Genomic DNA, 19,867 nt, shown 5'->3' with positions numbered 1-19,867 from the left:
ATTTCGTTTTCATTGTGTATTATTTTGAATGGTTTGATTTTTTTCCCCTAAGCATGTTATTTTCAGAATTTAAAGAGCATACTTAAAGCCGGGCAGGGTGGCATGTGCCTGTAATCCTAACTACCTAGGAGGAGGAGGCAGGAGGACCATTTGAGCCCAGGCATTGAAGACCAGCCTGGGCAACAGAGTGAGACCCCATCTCAAACAAAACAAAACAAGAATATTTAAGAAGAAACAAATTATAAGGGGGAGAATACCAGTTAAAATGTCTCACCCTGAGCTTTGTTTTTAAATTCGTTTCTCAGTGGTTCACCTCTTCTTGCATTCACAATTTCAGATGTGGGCGGGCCCAAGAGATCACCGCCAATCTTTATTTTGTCCGTGAGGAAAATGAGAGCTAGAGAGGGTTTAGCAAGCTGCTGGGGCTCCCTGGCTAGCCTGACTGCAGAGACCAGGCTCCTGTGATGCTGCTTTCAGGAAATGGACCGATGATCCCTTTATGTGGATTATAAAATCATCCTTGGACTTGTCTGCCCTTTCCCAGTGTATCGTCCACTGAGCCTTACTTCATGGGTACCCATGTGGGGAACTTGTTAAAATGTAGGTTCCCAAACACCTTCCTGGAGATTCAGGTTCAGTGGGTCAAGGCAGGGCCCTTCCACCTGCGTTTCAGCAAGGCCTCCCCGTCCTCCCGCAGATGATTCTGAAGTGGGTGATGTCTATGACCCCTTTGACCTCCCGCAGCTCAGCCCTGCTGGCGTTGTCTGTGCATCTAGGCTGAACACCCCCACACCAGCAAGGGAAAATGGGGTGCTCTAGCTTAGCAGGGGAAGTGACAGCTGGTGCCTGGGCTCCCAGTGCAGTGCTCTCCCCATGGCCCCCTCCTCACAGCTCATGCTCTGCTGGGTTGAATGGTAGCCCCTAGCTTACCCACCCAGGCGTGGGCACTGGCTGGCCTGGATTTGGAACTGGGGCAGGCTGGGGGTCGTGGATGCTTCCGGAGTACCCCTCACCCCATTGGAGCTCCCCAAGGCAGGCCTTGTGGGAGATACTGACAAGCACATTGGAGCTGGGAGGGGCTTGGCCAGCTTGGGCTTGGGGAGGAGCTGCAAGGAGGCTAGGGAGGACTGGGATGCACGCCCGCCTGCCCTGAAAGGGTTCTGTTGTCCCTGTGCCATAGATCCTTGGAGGAGCCTCCCTCAGGGTCAGGAATCAAGCGGGGACACGGCTGAGCCACTCAGAAGCACCTTTTCCTGGGGACTGATCAAGAGGAGGGAAGGTCCTATAACAGCCCAGGGGCCACGGGGGGCCTGAGCCCCAAACCTCAGCTGCTGTTCCAGGTAGGTGCCCCTGGCATCATCCCATCACCCATCAGGGCTAAGCCCTAGCACCAGCTCCCCACCTTGAGCCTAGGAAATGTGGCCATCCTGGCCGCCCCATGGCCTGCAGCTCTCCAGCCAGCACTTGGGCAAAGGCCCTCCCTAAGCCCTCCTAAACCCACAACCTGCCAAGAGAGGGGCAGGAACGGCCTAACCCCATTCCGAAGGGCGCTGTCCCAGGTGACCCTGCCCATGAGGCCTGGGAAGGGGCGGAAGATGCTCTGGTTTTGGTTAGGATGTCCTCTGTCCCCTAGAAATTCCCCTGGGGCTGAGCTGCTAGCTGGGCCCCCGGTGGTTCTTGCCCAGCTGACTCTGGTTTGGGGCAAGCCCAGAATCCAGCCAGGCATGGCTCTTCCAAGAGTTCCCTGACTCTTGACACTTTTTCCTCTAGGAAAGGATTAAGACAGATGGTATCTTCATAGACTACTAGAGCTGGGGATCTTAGAGGTAGAATCCAACCGCAATCTCTTTTTACTTCTCAAGCATTACTTATATCAATAGTGTAGTTTCCAATGTTGTGGTTGAACATCTCAGAGGAATCAGGTGTAATCTTGTCAAAACAGCGTGGGAAGCCCTTTGGCTTTGAACAGCCCTTCCTGGGCTCATTGGCCTCCCTTTGCCCCTCAGTCCAGCCTGTGCCCCACACTCCTCTTCCTCTCCTTGCACCTTCCTAGTTACCTCCAGCAACTCCTTCCCCCTTTGCAAAAGGAACATTGACAGTGGCTGGACATTCCAAGCTAGAAGGTATTGAAGCTAGGTTAGCATCTAAGTGAGGCTTTCTTCCCTATTTAAGTAAGTAAATACATTAATAAATACATCTTTGAGGAAGGATTAGAGAGTCCGGGAAGCTTTCCAGAGGAAGCTCTAACTGTGATAAGACTTCTCTATTTGAGAGTGTCTCAGATCTCTCTTACATGAAAGAAGATATTATCCTGCATGGGGTGTTGGCCAAGAACATCGTGATTGTTGCTGTTATTGACAGAAGTAATCTTAGATATAGTTCTTTACGTCCCCTTTATAATTTCCTAGTCCTTTCTTGGGAGAGCCCTCCAGCGCAGGGAACCTTAGCTACAGGCAGTGTGTCACTTCTGTTCCTCTGGCCATTCCCAGGCCCCAGCCCTATGCCAGACTGTTGTTCAAGATTACTAGAAGAGGGGCCGGGCGTGGTGGCTCATGCCTGTAATCCCAGCACTTTGGGAGGCCGAGGCGGGCAGATCACGAGGTCAGGAGATCAAGACCATCCTGGCTAACACAGTGAAACCCCGTCTCTACTAAAAATACAAAAAATTAGCCGGGCGCGGTGGTGGGCGCCTGTAGTCCCAGCTACTTGAGAAGCTGAGGCAGGAGAATGGCGTGAACCCGGGAGGCGGAGCTTGCAGTGAGCGGAGATCGCCGGGAGGGGGAGCTTGCAGTGAGCGGAGATCGCGCCACTGCACTCCAGCCTGGGCAACAGAGGGAGACTCCGTCTCAAAAAAAAAAGAAAAAAAAGATTACTAGAAGAGGCAGCGGTGGAGCCAGATGGGTTCACATCCCAGCTCAATCACCTACTGGCCTCGTCATCTCTATGTATTTCTGTCTCTTCATCTGTAAAATAGGGTTAATAATAGTACGCTAGGGTGAAGATTAACTATGGTAATATCTGTAAAGTGCTTGAAACAACATCTAGCACCCAGTAAGTGCTTCACACATTAGATCTGATCATTGCAAAAGTCTGTTCTCTCCCAGCCATAGTCTGCTGCCTGGTCAACCTCCCTAAGGCACAGTGCAGACCTCCAAGTCCCTGGCTCTACAACCATCCGTGGCTCCCCATTGCCTAGTTAATGACTATGCTCTAACTTCACTTTAAGGGCTTGAAGGCAGAGACAGATATTGTTTGCCTTGCATGTAATAAGGAATCAGTAATGTTTGTTGGGAGAGGGTTTCTATCCTCAGGGTGGGTGAACTGAGTCCCTAAGGAATGGAAGTGCAGTCGCCTACAGCCAGCATCTGGGGGTTTGATCCAAGCTCTTCTACCTCCCCAACCATAGCCTGGCCAGGAGCAGACCTGGATATGGGGCCCTGGATCCACACACAAGGCTAGGGATAGTTTCCCTTGGATCCACTGGGTCTGCAAATGCAGTGAGCCCTATTTTGGGCTCCAGCCTTGGTCCACATCAGAGTCAAGAGAGGACACTTGGCCATTGCCCAGACAGACAGTGACCGCAGTTATAATGTGTACTCTCTGATGAGTTCAGGCCAGGCAGCAGACTTGACATCATGGTCCTCATTCATCGTGGGGCTGTGGCCAAAATCTTGGCTCCCATGGCTCAAGTGGGAAGCCTGAGGCCAGCAGAGACTGCCTATGATCTGGCATCTTGGACAGAGAACTCAGCTAGCTCCATCCTGCATCTCAGCCCCTGTAGTGGAAGAGAGGCCACACACTATGGAGGAACAAGCCCTGGGCTGGGGCAGGACAGAACAGCGTTTGAGACCAGCCTCCTCATCTGGTGGAGAGACCTCAACCGTGTCAATGAACTTCTCTATTTTCCCATCTGTGAAATGGGGAGAATAACACCTGCTTCGTAGAGTCGGGGTGACGGCAAAATGGTGCAAAATGCCCAGAGCCACTGCATGCATGGAGTGGGCACTTGGGAATTTGCAGCGATTCTGATCAGACCATCAAAGTTGTTCTCCAGGTTGCCGAGTGGAGCTGTTTCAGTCCTGACTTCCAGCTTTCCTTAGGTGGGGAAATTGTCCTCGCCTGGCCTCCGCGCTGAGATAAAGGAAAATAGTGGTGGTTTTGGCAGAAGCAGGAAACAGTTCAAATGTTTCCAGACTCCTGGCAAGGGTGGGAAGTGCGGGAGGGAAGCAGCGCAGCTCTGCCTGGTTTTCTCAGAGATTTTTCCACTTGGAGGCTCAGTGCTGCCAAGCCCAGGAAGCCAGCAGTGAAGGGACAGGAAGGGGGCAAATCAGAGCATGCTGGTTCCTGCAAGATGGTATTTTTCTCTTTATCCACTTGAAAAATGAACGAATCTATTGGGATTCCAGGCACTGGACTAGGCAGCAGCAAGTAAAACAGACATGACCCTGCCCTCAGGGGGCTTTCATTCAAATGGAGCAGATAATAAACAGCGTATTATGGATGATGTATGTTAGGAGATAAATGCAATGGGGGGAAAAACACAGAGAAGGAAAGGGAAGGCAATCAGGAGTGCCAGAGGAGCTGCGTTATTAAATAGGATGGTCAGGACAGACCTCACTGGAAAGGCAACATTTGAGACACACAGATTGTTTGCTCCCCTTGGGGATTCCTGAGAGGCCCGGGGGCTCAGAATCAAGGCCAAGTGCCTTTCATGAGATCCTGGGATAGGAGCAAAATCTAGAAGCTCTTCTAGTCCCAGCCCAGATAATGTCATGCCCTTTCTCCGAGACCTTCAGTAGCTCCCCACTGCCTATACAATCAAGTGCAAATCATTCAACTGAGATTCAGGGCCTCATGATCTGGTCCCAACTTGCCTGTTATCTCACCAGACCCTTCTCACCCCACTTCTTCAGCCAAGCTAGTCTGCCTGTCATTTCTGGAATAGTCCACTGTCTGTTTCCCTCTTCCTCTCATTTGTCCCTCTGCCCGGACTATCCTTGATCCCATTGGTTTCTGTCAGTATAGATATCTCACCCACCCTCCAAATGCCACCTCTCCGAGGCCTTCCCTGACCCCTGGGGCTGTGGTCTCTGAGCCCTACAACTTGGCTTGTTCCTTTCTCAGCGTGTGGCTCTTACTTTGCCTTGGGTGTAGGCACTGGTTTTCCTGTCTTGTGTCTCTACCTGGCTGGAAGTGCTCTGGGCAGGGCCTGGGCTCCTTCACCTCCAGCAGGTGTGGGACTCAGTGAACGCTGGCTGAACTGTGTCCCTGCTCAAAGGCTTCCAGCGACACTGTGACAAGCCAGGCCCACTCAGGCAACGAAGGCAGAAGTGGAGGCAGGCAGGAAAGGAGAGAGGAGACTAAAATGTAGGTGAGAGATGATGGAGGAGCTGGTGAGGGACGAGGAGAGAGAAATCCCCACTGTACTTTTTCCAGAGAGGCAGATTGTCGCAGACAGAAGGAGGGATCCCTCTCTTCCCCCAGAAATAGCTAGTACTCCCTTCAGTCTCCCAGGCCAGTGCTTCCTTGTGTCTAACTGAAATACCTCTTGCTGCAGCTGCAGTTCACTTTCTCTTTTTCCATCATCTGGCTTCAGGTCACCATTCAAGTCCTCATTCAGCCTGGATCATTGTGGCTTTCCTGATCCCCTACCCAAAGGGCAGGAGCAAGGTCAGAGGAGGCTGGCTCCTGCCCTGGAGCTTGTACTCTAGTTAAGGAGGCTATGGTGATCCCCAGAGCCACATGGAGACTGCTAGGGAGCTAAGATGTGGGGCCACGGTGAGTCATGGAGGTTGTGCCAGCCACCACCCCTCAGCCTCTCAGCACAGCCTCCCCCCAGGGCTAACCTTCATGACAAACAAACCTGTGAATAGAGAGCTCCCACTAGTGTAGCAGGGATTCTCAGGCTCCTCATGGCCCCCAGGCCCTGTGAGGCCCTATGAGCCAGACCCACATCCTCTGCTATCTGTCTCCCACCCATCACTGGACCAGCTGTACTCAGAGAGCACACGAGGCAGCCAATGTGACTCCAGCCCTATTTAAACAGATGGTGCCAGAGCCCAGAAACAGGCTTCAACCTGGTCCCCGTCCCGGCTCTGCTGCCCCTGAGGGGTGGTGCATTTCCATCCAGGGGACCTGAACTAGGCTCACATCTTGTCCTGCCCCCGCTCCCCATCTGCCTCTCGGCTGGCTTTTATGCATGCCAAGGTCTCCTCCTGGACCGTTCTGCCCTGTTCTCCACAGGGTAGGAGGCCCATGTGTCCTCAGGCTAGGAATGTGATGCCTTGAGGCCAACTGGCTAGGTTCAAATCTCACTAAGAACAGTGGTTCCCATCTTGGTGGTGATGTGAGGACAGAGGTGCTCTTGTGCTTCCAGAGTCTTAGCACAGCCCCTGGCAGGTAATAAGGGTAATAAGTACTCAGTTCAATTGATCTAGTGCTGTTTTTGTTTTTTGGTTTTTTTTTGGTGACAGTTTAATAAAGCGTTCATAAAATGTTCCCAATAGGCTGGCTAAGAGCAAGGTAGCTGAGAGAAAACCAAGTGGGAAGTGTTCTGTGGTCACATCCACAGCAAAGAGAAGGTATCCATATTTTAAGAGCTGCCTCGGCTGGCACCTCCAGGCAGCCTTCCGGGATTCTCCAGTTCTGAGGCAGGAGCTCCTCCGCTGTGCTCCCAGTACTCCTTGAACAGAGCTCCAGAGTACAGCTATGTGGTCTTGTTATGGTCTCCTTAGGGGTCTGTGTACCCACTAGAGCCTCGTGTCTTGCCTGTAGGGACCTCGAGTTCAGGGAACAGAGCCTGGACCGTAATTTGCTGAATAAATTATTTTGTGAGTGATGGGTGGGCAGCTGGCAGAGGCAGTGAGACTGAAAGAATCAGCTTGAGCCTGACTTTCCCAGGGCCTGTCCTCAAACTCGCCGTTGCCCACACCAAAGTCTAGGGGGTCGAATGAGGAGGCTGAAGAGGAGCCTCCCTCTCTTGTTCTGTGGTCTAGGATAGTGACTCTCAATGTGAGGTCCCTGGCCCAGCGGTATCAGCATCCTTCAGGGACTTGTTGGAGATACACATTCTCAGGCGCTACCCAAGACCTGCTGTAGCAGAAACCGTAGGGTGGAGCCCAGCGATCTGTGGTGTAACAAGCCCTGCTGCTGATTGTGACCCACCAAAGTGTGAGACCCATTGCTGTAATGTTTCAAGGGTGTGCGTTCGCTTTCCCATAAACTAACACCAAAGAGGAGAGGAGGTAGTGTGTCTCTGGGGGTGTCTCTGGTAGTGTGTCTCTGGGGTAGTGTGTCTCCCCTGCTGAAGGCTTCCAAGAAGGCCGCTGGAGCTGGGCCCCCAGGACATGGCTCCTACTGGACCCCCACTCCCGAGGCTGAGATCATTGTACTGACAGGGCAGGTGCGATGGGGACAGTTGAGATGCCTCTGTCCTCTCCCAGGTGGTCCTAGACCAGACAGGATGCTGCTCCCACCTGGCCTTGAGTTCATTCCATCCCCGCTGCCATTGCCCAGCATCCCTTCTACGTGCTGCCTGCAGCGGGGCCCCAGGGCAGACAAGGCTAAGGGAGACCCTAGAGATCATTGGCTAAAATCACATACATTCACACAAGCCCCAAAACACACAAGTGTATACAACTCAATATGCACACCTATGAACACATAAATATGCATGCAACCCAAAACACAAGCATCTAAAACCCAGATTATAATCACAAACACATTCCCAAGCACAACCAAATACCCCTCAAAACATACTCAGATACACACACAAACACATGGACACACACACCTCAAAACACACAAGCACCAATTCATAGACCCACTGTATTGGCTTCCTAGGACTCTGCAACAAATTACCACAGAAGAGAACCACAGAAAGTTATTCTCTTCCAGTCCTAGAGGCCAGAAGTCTGAAATCAAGGGGTCAGCAGGGCCGTGCTCCCTCTGCAGGACCTAGGGGAGGATCCTTACTTGCCTCTTCCTAGCTCCTGGGGGTTGTCAGCAGTTCTTGGCATTCCTTGGCTTGTAGCTGTCTCACGCCAGTCTCTCCCTTTGTCTTCTCATGGCTTCGTCTAAGGACAGCAGTTGTTGGATTCAGGGGCCACCCTCATCATGTGTGACCTCATTTTAACTAATGACATCTGCAAAGACCCTACTTCCAAACAAGGTCACATTCTGTGATTCCACGTGGACATGCATTTTGGAAGGAAACTGTTCAGCCCAGTAGCTCTACACATCCCAAACACACAGCTACAGAGGCAGACAGGCGCGCGCACACACACACACACACACACACACACACTCTCTCTCTCTCCTCTACCTGGCACATGGAGCGCTGAGCTCCTGAGAGGAGAGAGAGCCCCTGAGTGTCAGAGCTATCCACTCCTCCTCTCTGGGTATCCAGCACTGAGTAGCCTACATCCTTATTACAACATTTACCTGGTGATGCTGCTTTTCAGTTTGGTTTTGTTGTTTTGTTCGAAATGGTTAGGTATGCATATAGTACAAATTCAAAAAGCAGTAAAGACGCTGGGCGTGGTGGCTCATGCCTGTAATCCCAGCACTTTGGGAGGCTGAGGTGGGTGGATCACCTGAGGTCAGGAGTTAGAGACCAGCCTGGCCAACATAGTGAAACCCTGTCTCTACTAAAATTACAAAAATTAGCCGGGCGTGGTGGTGCACGCCTGTAGTCCCAGCTACTCAGGAGGCTGAGGCAGGAGAATCGCTTGAAACCGGGGGGTGGAGGTTGCAGTGAGCCGAGATCCTGCCACTTCACTCCAGCCTGGGCAAAAGAGTGAAACACCATCTCAGAAAAAAAAAAAAAAAGCAATAAAGAGAACAGAGTGAAAGGTAAGGCTTGCTCACCCTGCTTCCTCGCCACCTGGTTCCCCGCCCGGAAGACAAGCACTGGCAACAGTTTCTTGTGCATCCTTCTAGAGGAAACAGAGACACGCAGGAGGCAGCATTCTCCATGTGCCGTCTGCATCTTGCTTTTCCTGCCTGGCCACGCACCACTTGTCGTTTATTCTGGCTGCTTTCACACCACTTGGGTCTCCTCCACCTGACTGTGTGCTTGCTGAGGACAGGCCATATGTTATGGATCCCTGCCTCTTCAGCGCCTAGCTCCGGGCTGGCCCAGAGCAAGTGTTCAGTGAAGGCCAGCTCTGTCTAGACAGTAATAAATTGTCAACAGCTGGTTGGATCTGAGTGGGACTGGCTGCAGAGCTTTGGTTGATCAGAGCCCATCCTGGCAGCAGCAGGAGGTGGGGTGGATGGCCCCAATAGGCTGCTCCTGCTAATGGGCACCTCCCCACTGGCAGCCTTCAACCCAGCTCTAGCTGGAGCTGACTCTGGGGTTGGGGCCTCTGCTGCTGTATCTCTATGGCTGCTTCACCTCCCTCTGCTCCTTCCTGCCCCCTCCAGACTCCTACGGAGGAAGCAGTCAGGGGAGAGGCTGGAGGGAGAACCATGCTGCCTGCCTGCCGGCATCTTAGCCCAGGGGCCCTGCAGGAGCTGAGCTGAGCCATTGCCCAGCCTTGCTGGCTGAAGACTCAGTGGGGACTTGTTGCCACAGAGACGAGAATTGCAGCAGTAACTCAGGGTTGAACTGGATCCTGCAGCTTCACCCAGTTGTGGTGAATGTATTTGTTCCACAACACTCAAATATGAGATGCACCACATTTTTAAAAAAATCAAAACAGCAACAGATGCCCCAGTCTGAGATTTGCCATGACAGTCTTTGAGCAAAGCCCTAGGGGGAGACAGAGGTGGGCAAGGGCTGCTCAGCCCTCTGGGACTAGACCAGGGAAATGCTCCTTTTGTCCCTCTGTGGAAGGAGGGCTTAAGTTAGATGATTTGTAAGATCTCCTCCAGCCAAAACACTCTGGGTTTGACATCATGGGGGCCAAATGAGTCCTACCCCAACCCACTGCCAATCTTTCCTTTCTTCTGCAAATATTTGTAAAGCACTCAACCCTATCCAGCACAGCAGAGGAAATAATCAGCAAACACAGCCAAGGGCTCTGTTGTCAAGGAGCTTCCCTTTGCGGGGAGGTGTGGGGAGTCAGCCATCTGTTACGTCATCCCGTAAACAACATCGAATGTACTAGGTACAACAAGGAAAATTACACTTAACTTTATTGAGCCATTGCAGTGTGCTAGGCACTGTTCTAATGTTTCATGTGAGTTGACTCTCTTAAACCTCACATCCACCCAATAAGGCATGTGTTATTAACATCTCCATTTTACAGATAAGGAAACTGAGGCACAGGGAGGTTAAGAAGCTTGCCCAAAGACATGGGGCTAGTAAGTAGCAGAGGCAGAACTTGGGCCCAGAGAGTCTAGTACTAGAAAGCCACATTTACTGCACGCATGATGCCTGCCTCCCAAGATGCTCAGAGGTATGGGACTTGGGGAGCTGGGCCTGGCCTGAGCTCTTCCCTAAGGAAGCAAAAATGGAGCTGAGATTAACTAGGAGGAGAATGAGTCAAGTAATGGGAGGGTGAACCTTCCAGGTGGTGGGACTGGCATATACAAAGGCCTTGTGGCAGGAGGGAAGATGGCAATGCTCCAGACACCGAGGGAACAACCTAGGAGGCTAGAGATGGAAGTGAGGGGGAAGTTTGATACGATGAAGCCAGAACACTAGGAAGGGCAGCACACCCAGGCCTTGGTGGCAAAGTTAAGGAGAGCGAAGAAAGCCCTTCTAGCTGATTCCATAACAGCTTGGTCCAGGAGGCCTCCCTGGGCACTGCAGACTGGGTTCGGTGCATTTGCCAGCCCTTCTCACACCGCGTTGTCACTGCCTTTCAGCCAAGGCCTTTCTCATTCCCCTTCTAGAATGAGCTTGAGGAGGGTAGGAACACATCTCATCCTCTTTAGCAACCCCTACCCGGGTGAGAACTCAGGAAAGAGTAAGTGAGAACAGTAGGATGGAAGGGAGGGTGAGATCACCAAGACCTGGGGGTGTACCCAGAAGGCTGCCTGAAGAAAGCAAGTTGAACTGGGCCTTGCCAATGGAGCACTTCTGTTGGGCAAGAATCAAGGTCCTCCACAGAGGGGAGGAATGGAGGGGGCAGAGACAACCAAGGCCTTTGATGGGCAAGGGGCCTTCCTTTGGCTGGAGCTGAGACTCCTCGTGGGGAACTGGGGGAGGTGAGACTGGAGAGGCTCCTGGGACCAAGAGGGCCTCCCCTAGTCCCAGCCTCTGCCCTGGAGCAGGACAGGACCCGAGAGCTCAGATGTCAGAAGGAGCAGGGAGCTGTGCAAAAGCTCGGGCCTTGGCTTTAGATCTCCACCCCTGCTGCTCAGCTGCTAGTTGTGTGAGCCTGGGCAGGCTATGCACCCACTCTGGGCCTCAGCATCCTCCTTTGTAAATGGGGACAGTTGGTACCTCTCCTCTGGCAGGACTGTGGGGGCCAGGTGAGATGATGACTTTGTAAACATACTTTGTCACCTGGAGGAGAGTGCACATAGGCCCTCCGTCAGGCTCAGAGGTAGTCTAGAGACCAGGCCCATTCAGGACCCCACCCCCCACCTCCTGGAGGCTACCATTTCTCTTTTGTTCCCTTCCCTATAGGAGTCTAGGTTTAGACCACCCCAAAAATGACTAGAGGGGCCACAGTGGCCACCATCTTCCACTGATCCATTGAGTTGGGGTAGGGAGGTGGGAGGGCTGGGGCAGGGGGCTGCCCTAGTAAGAGCTGTGCTGGGGAGGCCTCCAAGTCCCCTTCCTGGTCTCTGCCCCTGGGACTTGATGCTGTAGTCAGCACAGTACCACTGCTGTCAGGAGGAGCCACTGACCTGGGGTGGAGCAGGGATGGGGGCTTGCCTCTGGCTTCCAGGCAGACACCCAGGGACCTGGTGGCCACCTTGGCTTCGATGGTGCAAGGTCAAGTCTTGATCTGCCTGCATGTGGCCCAGCCAGATCCTGACAGGGGAGGGAGAGGAGATGGCATTGGATTCAGGCTTTGACTCTTCTGAGTAGGCAGCCTGCACAGGAACCACTGGGCTCCATGTCACCGTGAGAGCTCAGTCCCTCCACCCTCTCCTCCCTGTCAACAAGTCTGAGTGGGAGCTGATCAGAATGAGGGCATTTGAGGAAGGGAAGAGGGATTTGATGCGGGAGGAAAGCTGGTTGCATGGATGCCTGTCAATCTCAAGCCTTCCTTTTAATATATGATCTTTTTCTAATTAGAAACAACAATACATATTCATATTAAATAGTTTTTCAAACTCAGAAAAAAATGTTAAGGACTATTAAAAGAATGTGATATAATTTAGTTTTTTTCTTTTATTTTTCTTTTTAGAATCCAGATCATTTCATTTAGCAGCATTGTGTCCTGCTGTTTTTATTTCCTATTTTACCTTTTTAACATAGGCATGGAGTCACCTGTCCTCCTCCCCGTGTCTCCCTGAGTCACTGCCCAGTTCCCAGGGAGCTGGGTGACTGTGACATCCCCACAGCTGCCTCTGCCTTCTGTCTCCAGCCCCACAGGGGCACTGTCATGGCTGCTCATGGACTCAGGGGCATGGGCAGAAAGACATGGGTTGTGGTCCAGGGTCTGGAGGACAAGGAAAAGAAACTTCCTGCCAAGGAGAGGCATCTCTGGGGGGGTACCAGAGGTGAGATGGATGGGGTGGGGAAGCCAACACTCTCAGCTTCCAGCCTGGGTCCAAGTGGCCACCTTCTGTCCTGATGGCATCCCAGCTCCCTCTGCCACCCGCAGAGGTGTTAAGAGGATAAGTTTCTTAACCTTCTGGGCCTGAAATTCCTCATTTATAAGATGAGATAATAATAGAAGCTGCCTGGTCCTTCTCTTTAGTTGAGAGTCCCTTAAATGTAGTACAGATGTGGGAGGCCACCCTCCTGTACCCCAGAAATACAGTCCTCCTGGAATTGTGCCTTCAGAGGCTGCATGATGTAGTGGAGCCAGACACTTAGATTCCAATCCTGCCTCTCTCTCTCTCCAGCTGTGTAACTTTAGGCCGTTACTTAACCTCTATGAGCCTCAGTTTCTCTATATATAAAATGGGGATACTGATTTTTACTTCTTAGGCTGCTACCTCTCAGGTTGCTTGTGAGGAATAAACGATGTTCAGTGGGATAGTCATAAGAAGGCCTGGCCCATCACAAATGCCCATATCCTCTCCTGCCCCTTTCCTCTCCTGAGGCCTCCTCAGGGGCTACACCCACGTGAACCTGGAGTGTGGTCCCAGTATTCCCTGTCAGCCTTTCCTTTTTTTGATGTACTTCTGTCTTGACCCTAGCAGCTTCATTCCTGCTTGTTGGAATCAGTGTTCTCTGCCTTGAGGGTGGCACACAGCAAAGTGATCAGGAGGGGGCTGGGGAAGCAGCCCCCCAGCTCAGGCCCTAACTTCACGGTACTAGCTCCCTGATCTGGGCAAGTCTCTTAACCTCTCTGGGCCTGAAACTCCTCATTCATAAGATGGGATAATAATATAACCTGCCTGGTATTTGTATAGGAAACAAAAAACACTCTAGGAATCTCAAGTAAAACCAGGACTGGGACATGAGGCTGTAGTCAGCTTGATTCACACAGGGAACCGCAGGGTGTTGAAGTCACTGGAAAAATTAGAAACTGGGTCTTCAGAACAGAGCAGAACTGTCCCTCCAGACAAATTACTTCTCTCCAAGTCAGGAGGGCCATTACTGGAGCCATGGAGTTCACGTCCTTTCACCTGCTACCCAGGGATAAGAAAACTGCTGCAGCTTTTACCACAATTGCCTCTCACCCCACCCGCTCCCTGGGAGCCAGAGACTGGGCATTGAACTTCCTGCAGAGACTCCCTTCCTGTCCTTGACATGGCTTGTCAGCAGAACGCCGCCTGAGTATCAGGGAGATGGCCTCTTCCTCCCTCTCCTCCCTTCAGCCTTGTAAATCTATCTCCAGCATGTCTAATTGATGGGCTCTAATCTGTATCCAGAACCCCAGCTGCAAGGGAGTGTTGGTAATGTAGCGTTTAACTTTCCAGCTTCTGCAAGATAGGAAGGCACAGAGGTGGGAAGGGATGCTAAGGGCATCAACCGTGTCCCACATGCAACCTGATAGGTTTAACCCAGTCGACACCTGAAGAGACTTGGCACAGGGCCTGGCACATAGAACTCACTCAATAAGTGTTAGCTGTTATTCTTATTCTTGGGCTGAGGCACCAGCAAGAATTGCCTGGCCCTGCCCACGAGCCCTGGCAGAGAGCAGCAGAAGCGGAAATGCCTTTGCCCAGCATGGTGCTGTCCATGGTACTGAGAGCCCTGCTGGACCCAGCCAGGAGCGACGGTATCATTGCCCTGCTTACATCATGGGCCCAATGGCAAGGTGGAACTCCAATCCTCTCACCACGTGCTGAGGCTTCAGGAGCCACTGTGGCGGAGGGGATGTTTGGGGACCTCTAAGGGAAGGCTGGCTTCGATCCTATGAAGAGGACAGCAAAAGCAACAACTTATGTTTGTGGCACAGTTTACAGAAAGAGTCTCCATGCACTATCTCCTTTAACTAACCCTCATAACCACCCTGGTATATGCAGGACAGATATGATCTTCAAGAAAAAAACTGAATAGCAAGAGGTTAAATAGCAGCTGCTAAACAGTAGAGCCAGATTCACACCCAGTCTCCTTACCTGCAGCTGTATGCTCCTTCCGCTCCCTGCAGTGACTTGGGGAGGGAAACTTGGTAACCAATGTGCGCTATGTGGGGGCAAAAATTTGGGACTCATGTACTCTGTGCACTGTGCAAATGTGTGCAAACCACCTACATTTTATTCTTTCCTACCCCTGAGTGTGTCTCTGGGTAAAGGGCCTTCTGTCTCATTGAGGCCGACTATGTGATGGTCTTTGGGAGAACCATGGAAAATATAAGAGAAAGACATGGTCCTACTATCAAAGAGCCCATGGATTTGTTGGGGAGCTGGCTGCTCATGTGCGTGGAAAAGTGAGAGGATAGTCCCAGGCAGTGGTTGCAAGGCCAGCTGTGTGAAGAGGGTGGGAACAAGGTGCAGACAGGGCTGGTCATCTGAAAGAAGGTTCAGAGGAGTAGAATATAAGCTGGACTCAGGGGCTTTAAATGCTGATGAGACCAAGGCTCACCAAAGTCCAGGAAGAAGTGCCTCAAGCTGTGTAGGGGTGGGGCAAGCAACTCTAAATAAGGGGGCTGGTGGGGCAGAACAGAGAGTACCCTGAGGAAGTAGCCAGGCCAGTGGCCTCTGGGGTAACGGGAGGAATACCAGAGCCTGGAACTTCCAGTGAAGAGGTGGTGTGGGCCTCTGTAGATTTTCAGCCAACTCTCCACAGATTTGCGACCAGCTTGGGGAGGGGGAAGAGATTGCATGGGAGGAGAATATAAGGACCAGCCTCGTGAACTGCCACGCTGTGACATGGTTTAAGAGGCAGTGAGGTATCATCCTTTACCCCCACATCTCCCCACCCTCTCTCCTTATTTAGGAAGAGTGAGAAAACTTTTGGGGTCATCAAGAACTCCTTCTCTAGGTGCAAATAACCCTGGAAATCTCAGTCTGGTGCTTTTATGTCTTGGCTGCACACAATAATTGACTGGAGATCCTCATGCTTAATGTCTGGGGTGGAACATGAGTATCTAGATTTACTAAACACCTTCTAGGTGATTCCAGTGACCCCCTCCCAGGCTAAGGAGTCACTGAAAGCAGTGAGTGGGGAGCCAAAAACCCCAGTTCTATCCCCAATCCACCATTTTCCCCAGCCTTAAGCAAATCTCCATGTCTGCTGGAGACTCAATTTCTCTATGTGTAAAGCTGAGCAAACCACTCTTTGTCGTGAAGATTTGAGGAGTTTGAGGATGGTATGGAGCAGGGAAGGGCTTACTGATATTTAGGGAAAGATTTATGGCCAGCGGACATGTCAGTGGTAAAGGATGTGAACCAGAGCCCTTCATTCCAGTGACACACCCTCCCTCTCTCCACACCTCCCCCAATAGTACCCAGCCCCCTAGCTGTGAGAGTGAACCTCGCTGAGAGGGGGGCCCTCAGTGAGAAGGGGCAAGAGGTGATGGGGGCAGGACAGGAGACCTGGAGAAGAAGGAAGAAGAGGAGGTGGGAGGTGATGCCCAGGACCAGGAATCCCAGCTTGTTTGTTTAAGTCCAGAACTATGGGAGATAATCTTACCTGTTGTTTACAAAAAGGTGATTAATTATTGAAACTACTGGGAAGGCTAAATGGTAAGAGGGCAGGGCAGGAGCTGTGGCTTTGTGCACTCTGGGGGTCATGGGGTCAGGGGAGAAGGTGGGGGTGGCTCCCTATCTGTAGCATCTTTTCCTAGGACATGGCTTGTGGCTATAGTGATTCTCTAATCCAAACCAAAACACATGCCCTATGGACCAGTTCCTGAGAACTCATGGGGATGGTGGAGCAGACTGGGCCCTGGGCTGTGCTGGGAAATGCAGGCTCAGTGGCTGCAGATCCAGCTTGGGTTCCTGGCTCAGCCCACCCTGCTCTCTGCTGCATCACCCTAAAGGCTAGGGAAGCTGCTGTCCCTGGACTAAAGTCTGAGCAAGGTCATCCCCTTCCTCTGCCCCCTGCTCCGCATGTCCAGAGCAGCAGAGGCTCAGGGCCAGCAAAGCAGAGGGTTACAAATGGTCTGGCTTCAGGGCCAGCTCTGCCACTCACTAGCACCATGACCTCGGGCCAGTTAACCTCTCTGGGCCTTAATTTTATCTTGCCTTTAGGGATGATTCTCATACCCTAGGGTACTTATGAGAATTAAATGAGCTAGTACTTAAATAGAAAATATTTAGCCCATATTACTTGCTCTGTAAATGATAGCTATTAATAAAATTCATCCCTCCCTAGGCTCTCCTGGACCATCCTAACTCTGGGGTCATCCCTGAGATTTGGCTTTGGCCTTGAGATGTCTAACTCATCTGGAAGGGGAAGTGGGAAGCAAAGTGCTGGCCTTGCTAGTTAGGGCAGCAGTGGATGAAAGCAGGCTAGGTCTGGAGGCCTGGGAGTGAGCAGTAGGATGGGGCAGACAGAAAGGCAAAGCTAGCTCTTTTTGAAGCCTTTGCCCAGTTGCCAAGGACAACTTTGCCCAAGCCTAGAACAGCTGAGCTGCCAGCTTTTGGCATAGGAACCCAGGATGGAAGAGAAATGGGACAGGAAGACAGCCACACACTTTCCCATCAGATAAGATGTGCAGCTAGGAGGGGACCTGAAACCCTGACTCATCAACCAGCATTCACATCATCTCCCACTGCCCCTCTTTGGCCCACAAAGCAAGGCTGACATTTGTTTCTTATGCACAGGAAGGACAGAAACAACCACCACCTACCAGCTGCAGACTAAGGGATAGTGGATGGACCTTTCCATCCTCACATCTCTCCTCTTGCCTGCCCCAGAACAGAGAGGCTGGAAGGAGGAGTGTGGGGACTGTGCAGTCTGGGCCTCTCACCATAGCCTGACAAATAAGCTGATGATGAAGGGGACAGCAGCGCTGGCTAATTAAGCAGTCATATTTCTCAAGCATTGTACAAGTGGATTTGTGTGAACTATCTTCCTTCCCCTTTGCAATAACCCTGCGAGGCAATACTGTTATTATACCCATTTTCCAGATATGGGAACTGAGGCTGAGAGAGATGAAGTCACTGCCCCTGGTCACAAAGCTAGCAAATGTGGATCTAGGATTAAGTACAGTCAGTGGCTTCAGAGAGCCTGATCCTTCCCATTGCCTCAGGCAGCCTTTGTCCTATGCTGTGAAAGTGATGTCTAAGCTGGTGGCCCTGCTGTGTTTTCTGTTGGCATCCCAGAGTTTCTAGCTTCATTCTTTCCTGTGCTGATGCTTTAGTCTCCAGTAAGCCAAAATCTGGATTTTCTGCCTGCCTTCTTTGCACCCAAGAGCTAGGTCTCCCTCCAGAAAGAAGTAAGGTCCAGGGAGGGTGAAGGGATGAGGAGAAAAGGCTTGGTGCTGCTCTAGGTTTCCACAGCAACAGCCTCCCTCATTACTGCCTCTGCTTGCTGCCTGGGAAAGCTGAGGAGGGTGGTGAGGTGGGAGACGGTGAGGATCTTGTCTCCTTTCTTTTCCTCCCTCACTGCCCTGCAGGTTGAACAGTCAGGTTGAGCTGAAAAACTGCATCTGACCAACCTGCTTGATGGAATTCCCCACCTTCTGCCCCACTCCAAGCTTAGTGGCTGGGGCCTTGTAACTAGGGGTCCTCCCAGGCAGAAGGGCCACCTGGTCCAAGCCGCCCAACAGCAGTCCTCTCCCTAACCCCAAAGGCTGGGATGTGAGCTCCCTAGAGAGGGCCTCATGTTTGTACTTCCAGGGGAAATAGATACTCAATGTATTCTTGTTGAGTGAATGAATGAATGGGCCAATAGTGATCTATTCTGCACTGTAGCCACTGCCATTCATTTTCACTTCCTCAAAACATTATATTCAGCCTTCCCTCTGGGTCTTTGCCAATATGGGTGCCTCTGCCCAGGCTTTCCCATTGCACAGGACTAACTCCTACACCCCCTTCACATCTCAGCTTGGTCACTTTGTCAAAATTCAAAACTTCTGTACTTCAAAAGATACCATCAAGAAAATGAAAAGAAAAGCAATAGACCAGGAGAAACTGTTTGCAAAGCAGAGCTCTAATAAAGGGTGTGCATTTGAGCATAAAGATGACCAAAGGGGCCCTGAAGGAGGGTGCTGCCGGCAAGGGAGTTCCTGGGTCTGTAAGTCTTGTAGTCTCTCCACCGCATTTTGTTCTTTTGCAGCAGCCCCGTAGCTGAGTGGAGCCTCTGGGCCTGACGTGGACCTTCACTGGAGACGTGACTCAGGTGGGAAAAGTCTCCCCAGGCCTCTCCACCTGCAGGATCGCCTTTCCTTCGCCTTCCCCTGCCCGCTTCCTTAGCGCGGGCTCCTCCCAGTGACCACCAGCAGAACTGCAGCCTCCTGCCGTAGCTGACCTAGAGCCCGAGGTAGCTCAGATGCCAGCTCCTTCCTCCAAGAGACCCTAGAAATGCCATTGGCCGCTACTCTGATGCTTTGGCAGAAGGCATGCCATTAAAGTGTACTGTGTTCGATGTAACTATTACGAGTTTGCATTTGGCTAAACGTGCTAGTGAGTGAGTTAATTAGCCAGCTGGGGTAGAAACAAGGAAACCATGGGTGGCCTAGGCAGAGCTCGATGGAGCAGGAATTAGGGAAACTGAGAAAGACAAGCAAGAGACTCCCGGATCCTGCTAGATGCTAATCTAGAGGGTGGGAGTGGGAAGAGTTCTGTGCACCCCTTCCTTTTCCAGGGCTACTCTCAGGCCCTCCATCGCAGGTTCTGTGAGTGAGCGCAAGCAGCCCAGACTCCCAGGCCACCTCCCATCCCCTGCTTCAATCCCTTTACCTTCATTCCTGCTCCATCCGCATCTCTCAGCCCTCTCCAACTCCTGGAACCTTTCCATGGTGCCCCCTGGATCTCCATTCTTCATTTTGCAAATATTTATGTGATGCTCCGTGTTCCAGGCATTGTTCTACAAGATGAACACATCCTAACTCACTCCTCTTAAGAGCCCTGTGAAGTGGGTACTAATGGCTGTTGCCATTTCCACTTTACAGAGGAGTAAAGTGAGGCATGGAGACCATAAGTGCCTTGCTCAAGGTCACCCGATGAGCAATGAGCGAGCATTAGAGCTGAGATTCGGGGTCGCAGAACCCATAATCCTCAGAAGCATCCCCAGCTCCTCTGTCTCCTCACCTTCTGACTGGGAGACTCCCCAGCCCAGCTTCCCTTACCACCCTCTCAGAGGGCGGTTCCTGCTTCCCCACCAACACCACTGGTCTGGGGATGGAGACATGTCTTTCTTGTTCCCCTTGGCAACATTGAGACTCTTCCTCCCTGC

The 19,867-nt window shown here is 51.8% G+C and overlaps 1 protein-coding gene across 1 annotated transcript in view; it reads left to right on the top strand.

Moving 5' to 3' along the window:
• The window catches only part of TMEM63C (transmembrane protein 63C), an 87,712-nt gene that overhangs the window by 25,866 nt on the left and 41,979 nt on the right, over positions 1–19,867 (top strand). The window contains exons 2-4 of the mRNA XM_011988297.1: positions 1,181–1,340; positions 17,599–17,658; positions 18,749–18,811. The gene's annotated coding sequence lies outside the window, so the exon portion shown is untranslated. The remainder of the gene's footprint in view (positions 1–1,180; positions 1,341–17,598; positions 17,659–18,748; positions 18,812–19,867) is intronic.

The sequence above is a fragment of the Mandrillus leucophaeus genome, unplaced genomic scaffold, assembly GCF_000951045.1.
Source record: "Mandrillus leucophaeus isolate KB7577 unplaced genomic scaffold, Mleu.le_1.0 Scaffold326, whole genome shotgun sequence".
In the NCBI taxonomy this organism is placed as follows: domain Eukaryota; kingdom Metazoa; phylum Chordata; class Mammalia; order Primates; family Cercopithecidae; genus Mandrillus; species Mandrillus leucophaeus.
Note: the sequence above shows the minus strand (reverse complement) of the source record. Positions and strands in the feature narration are given on the sequence as shown.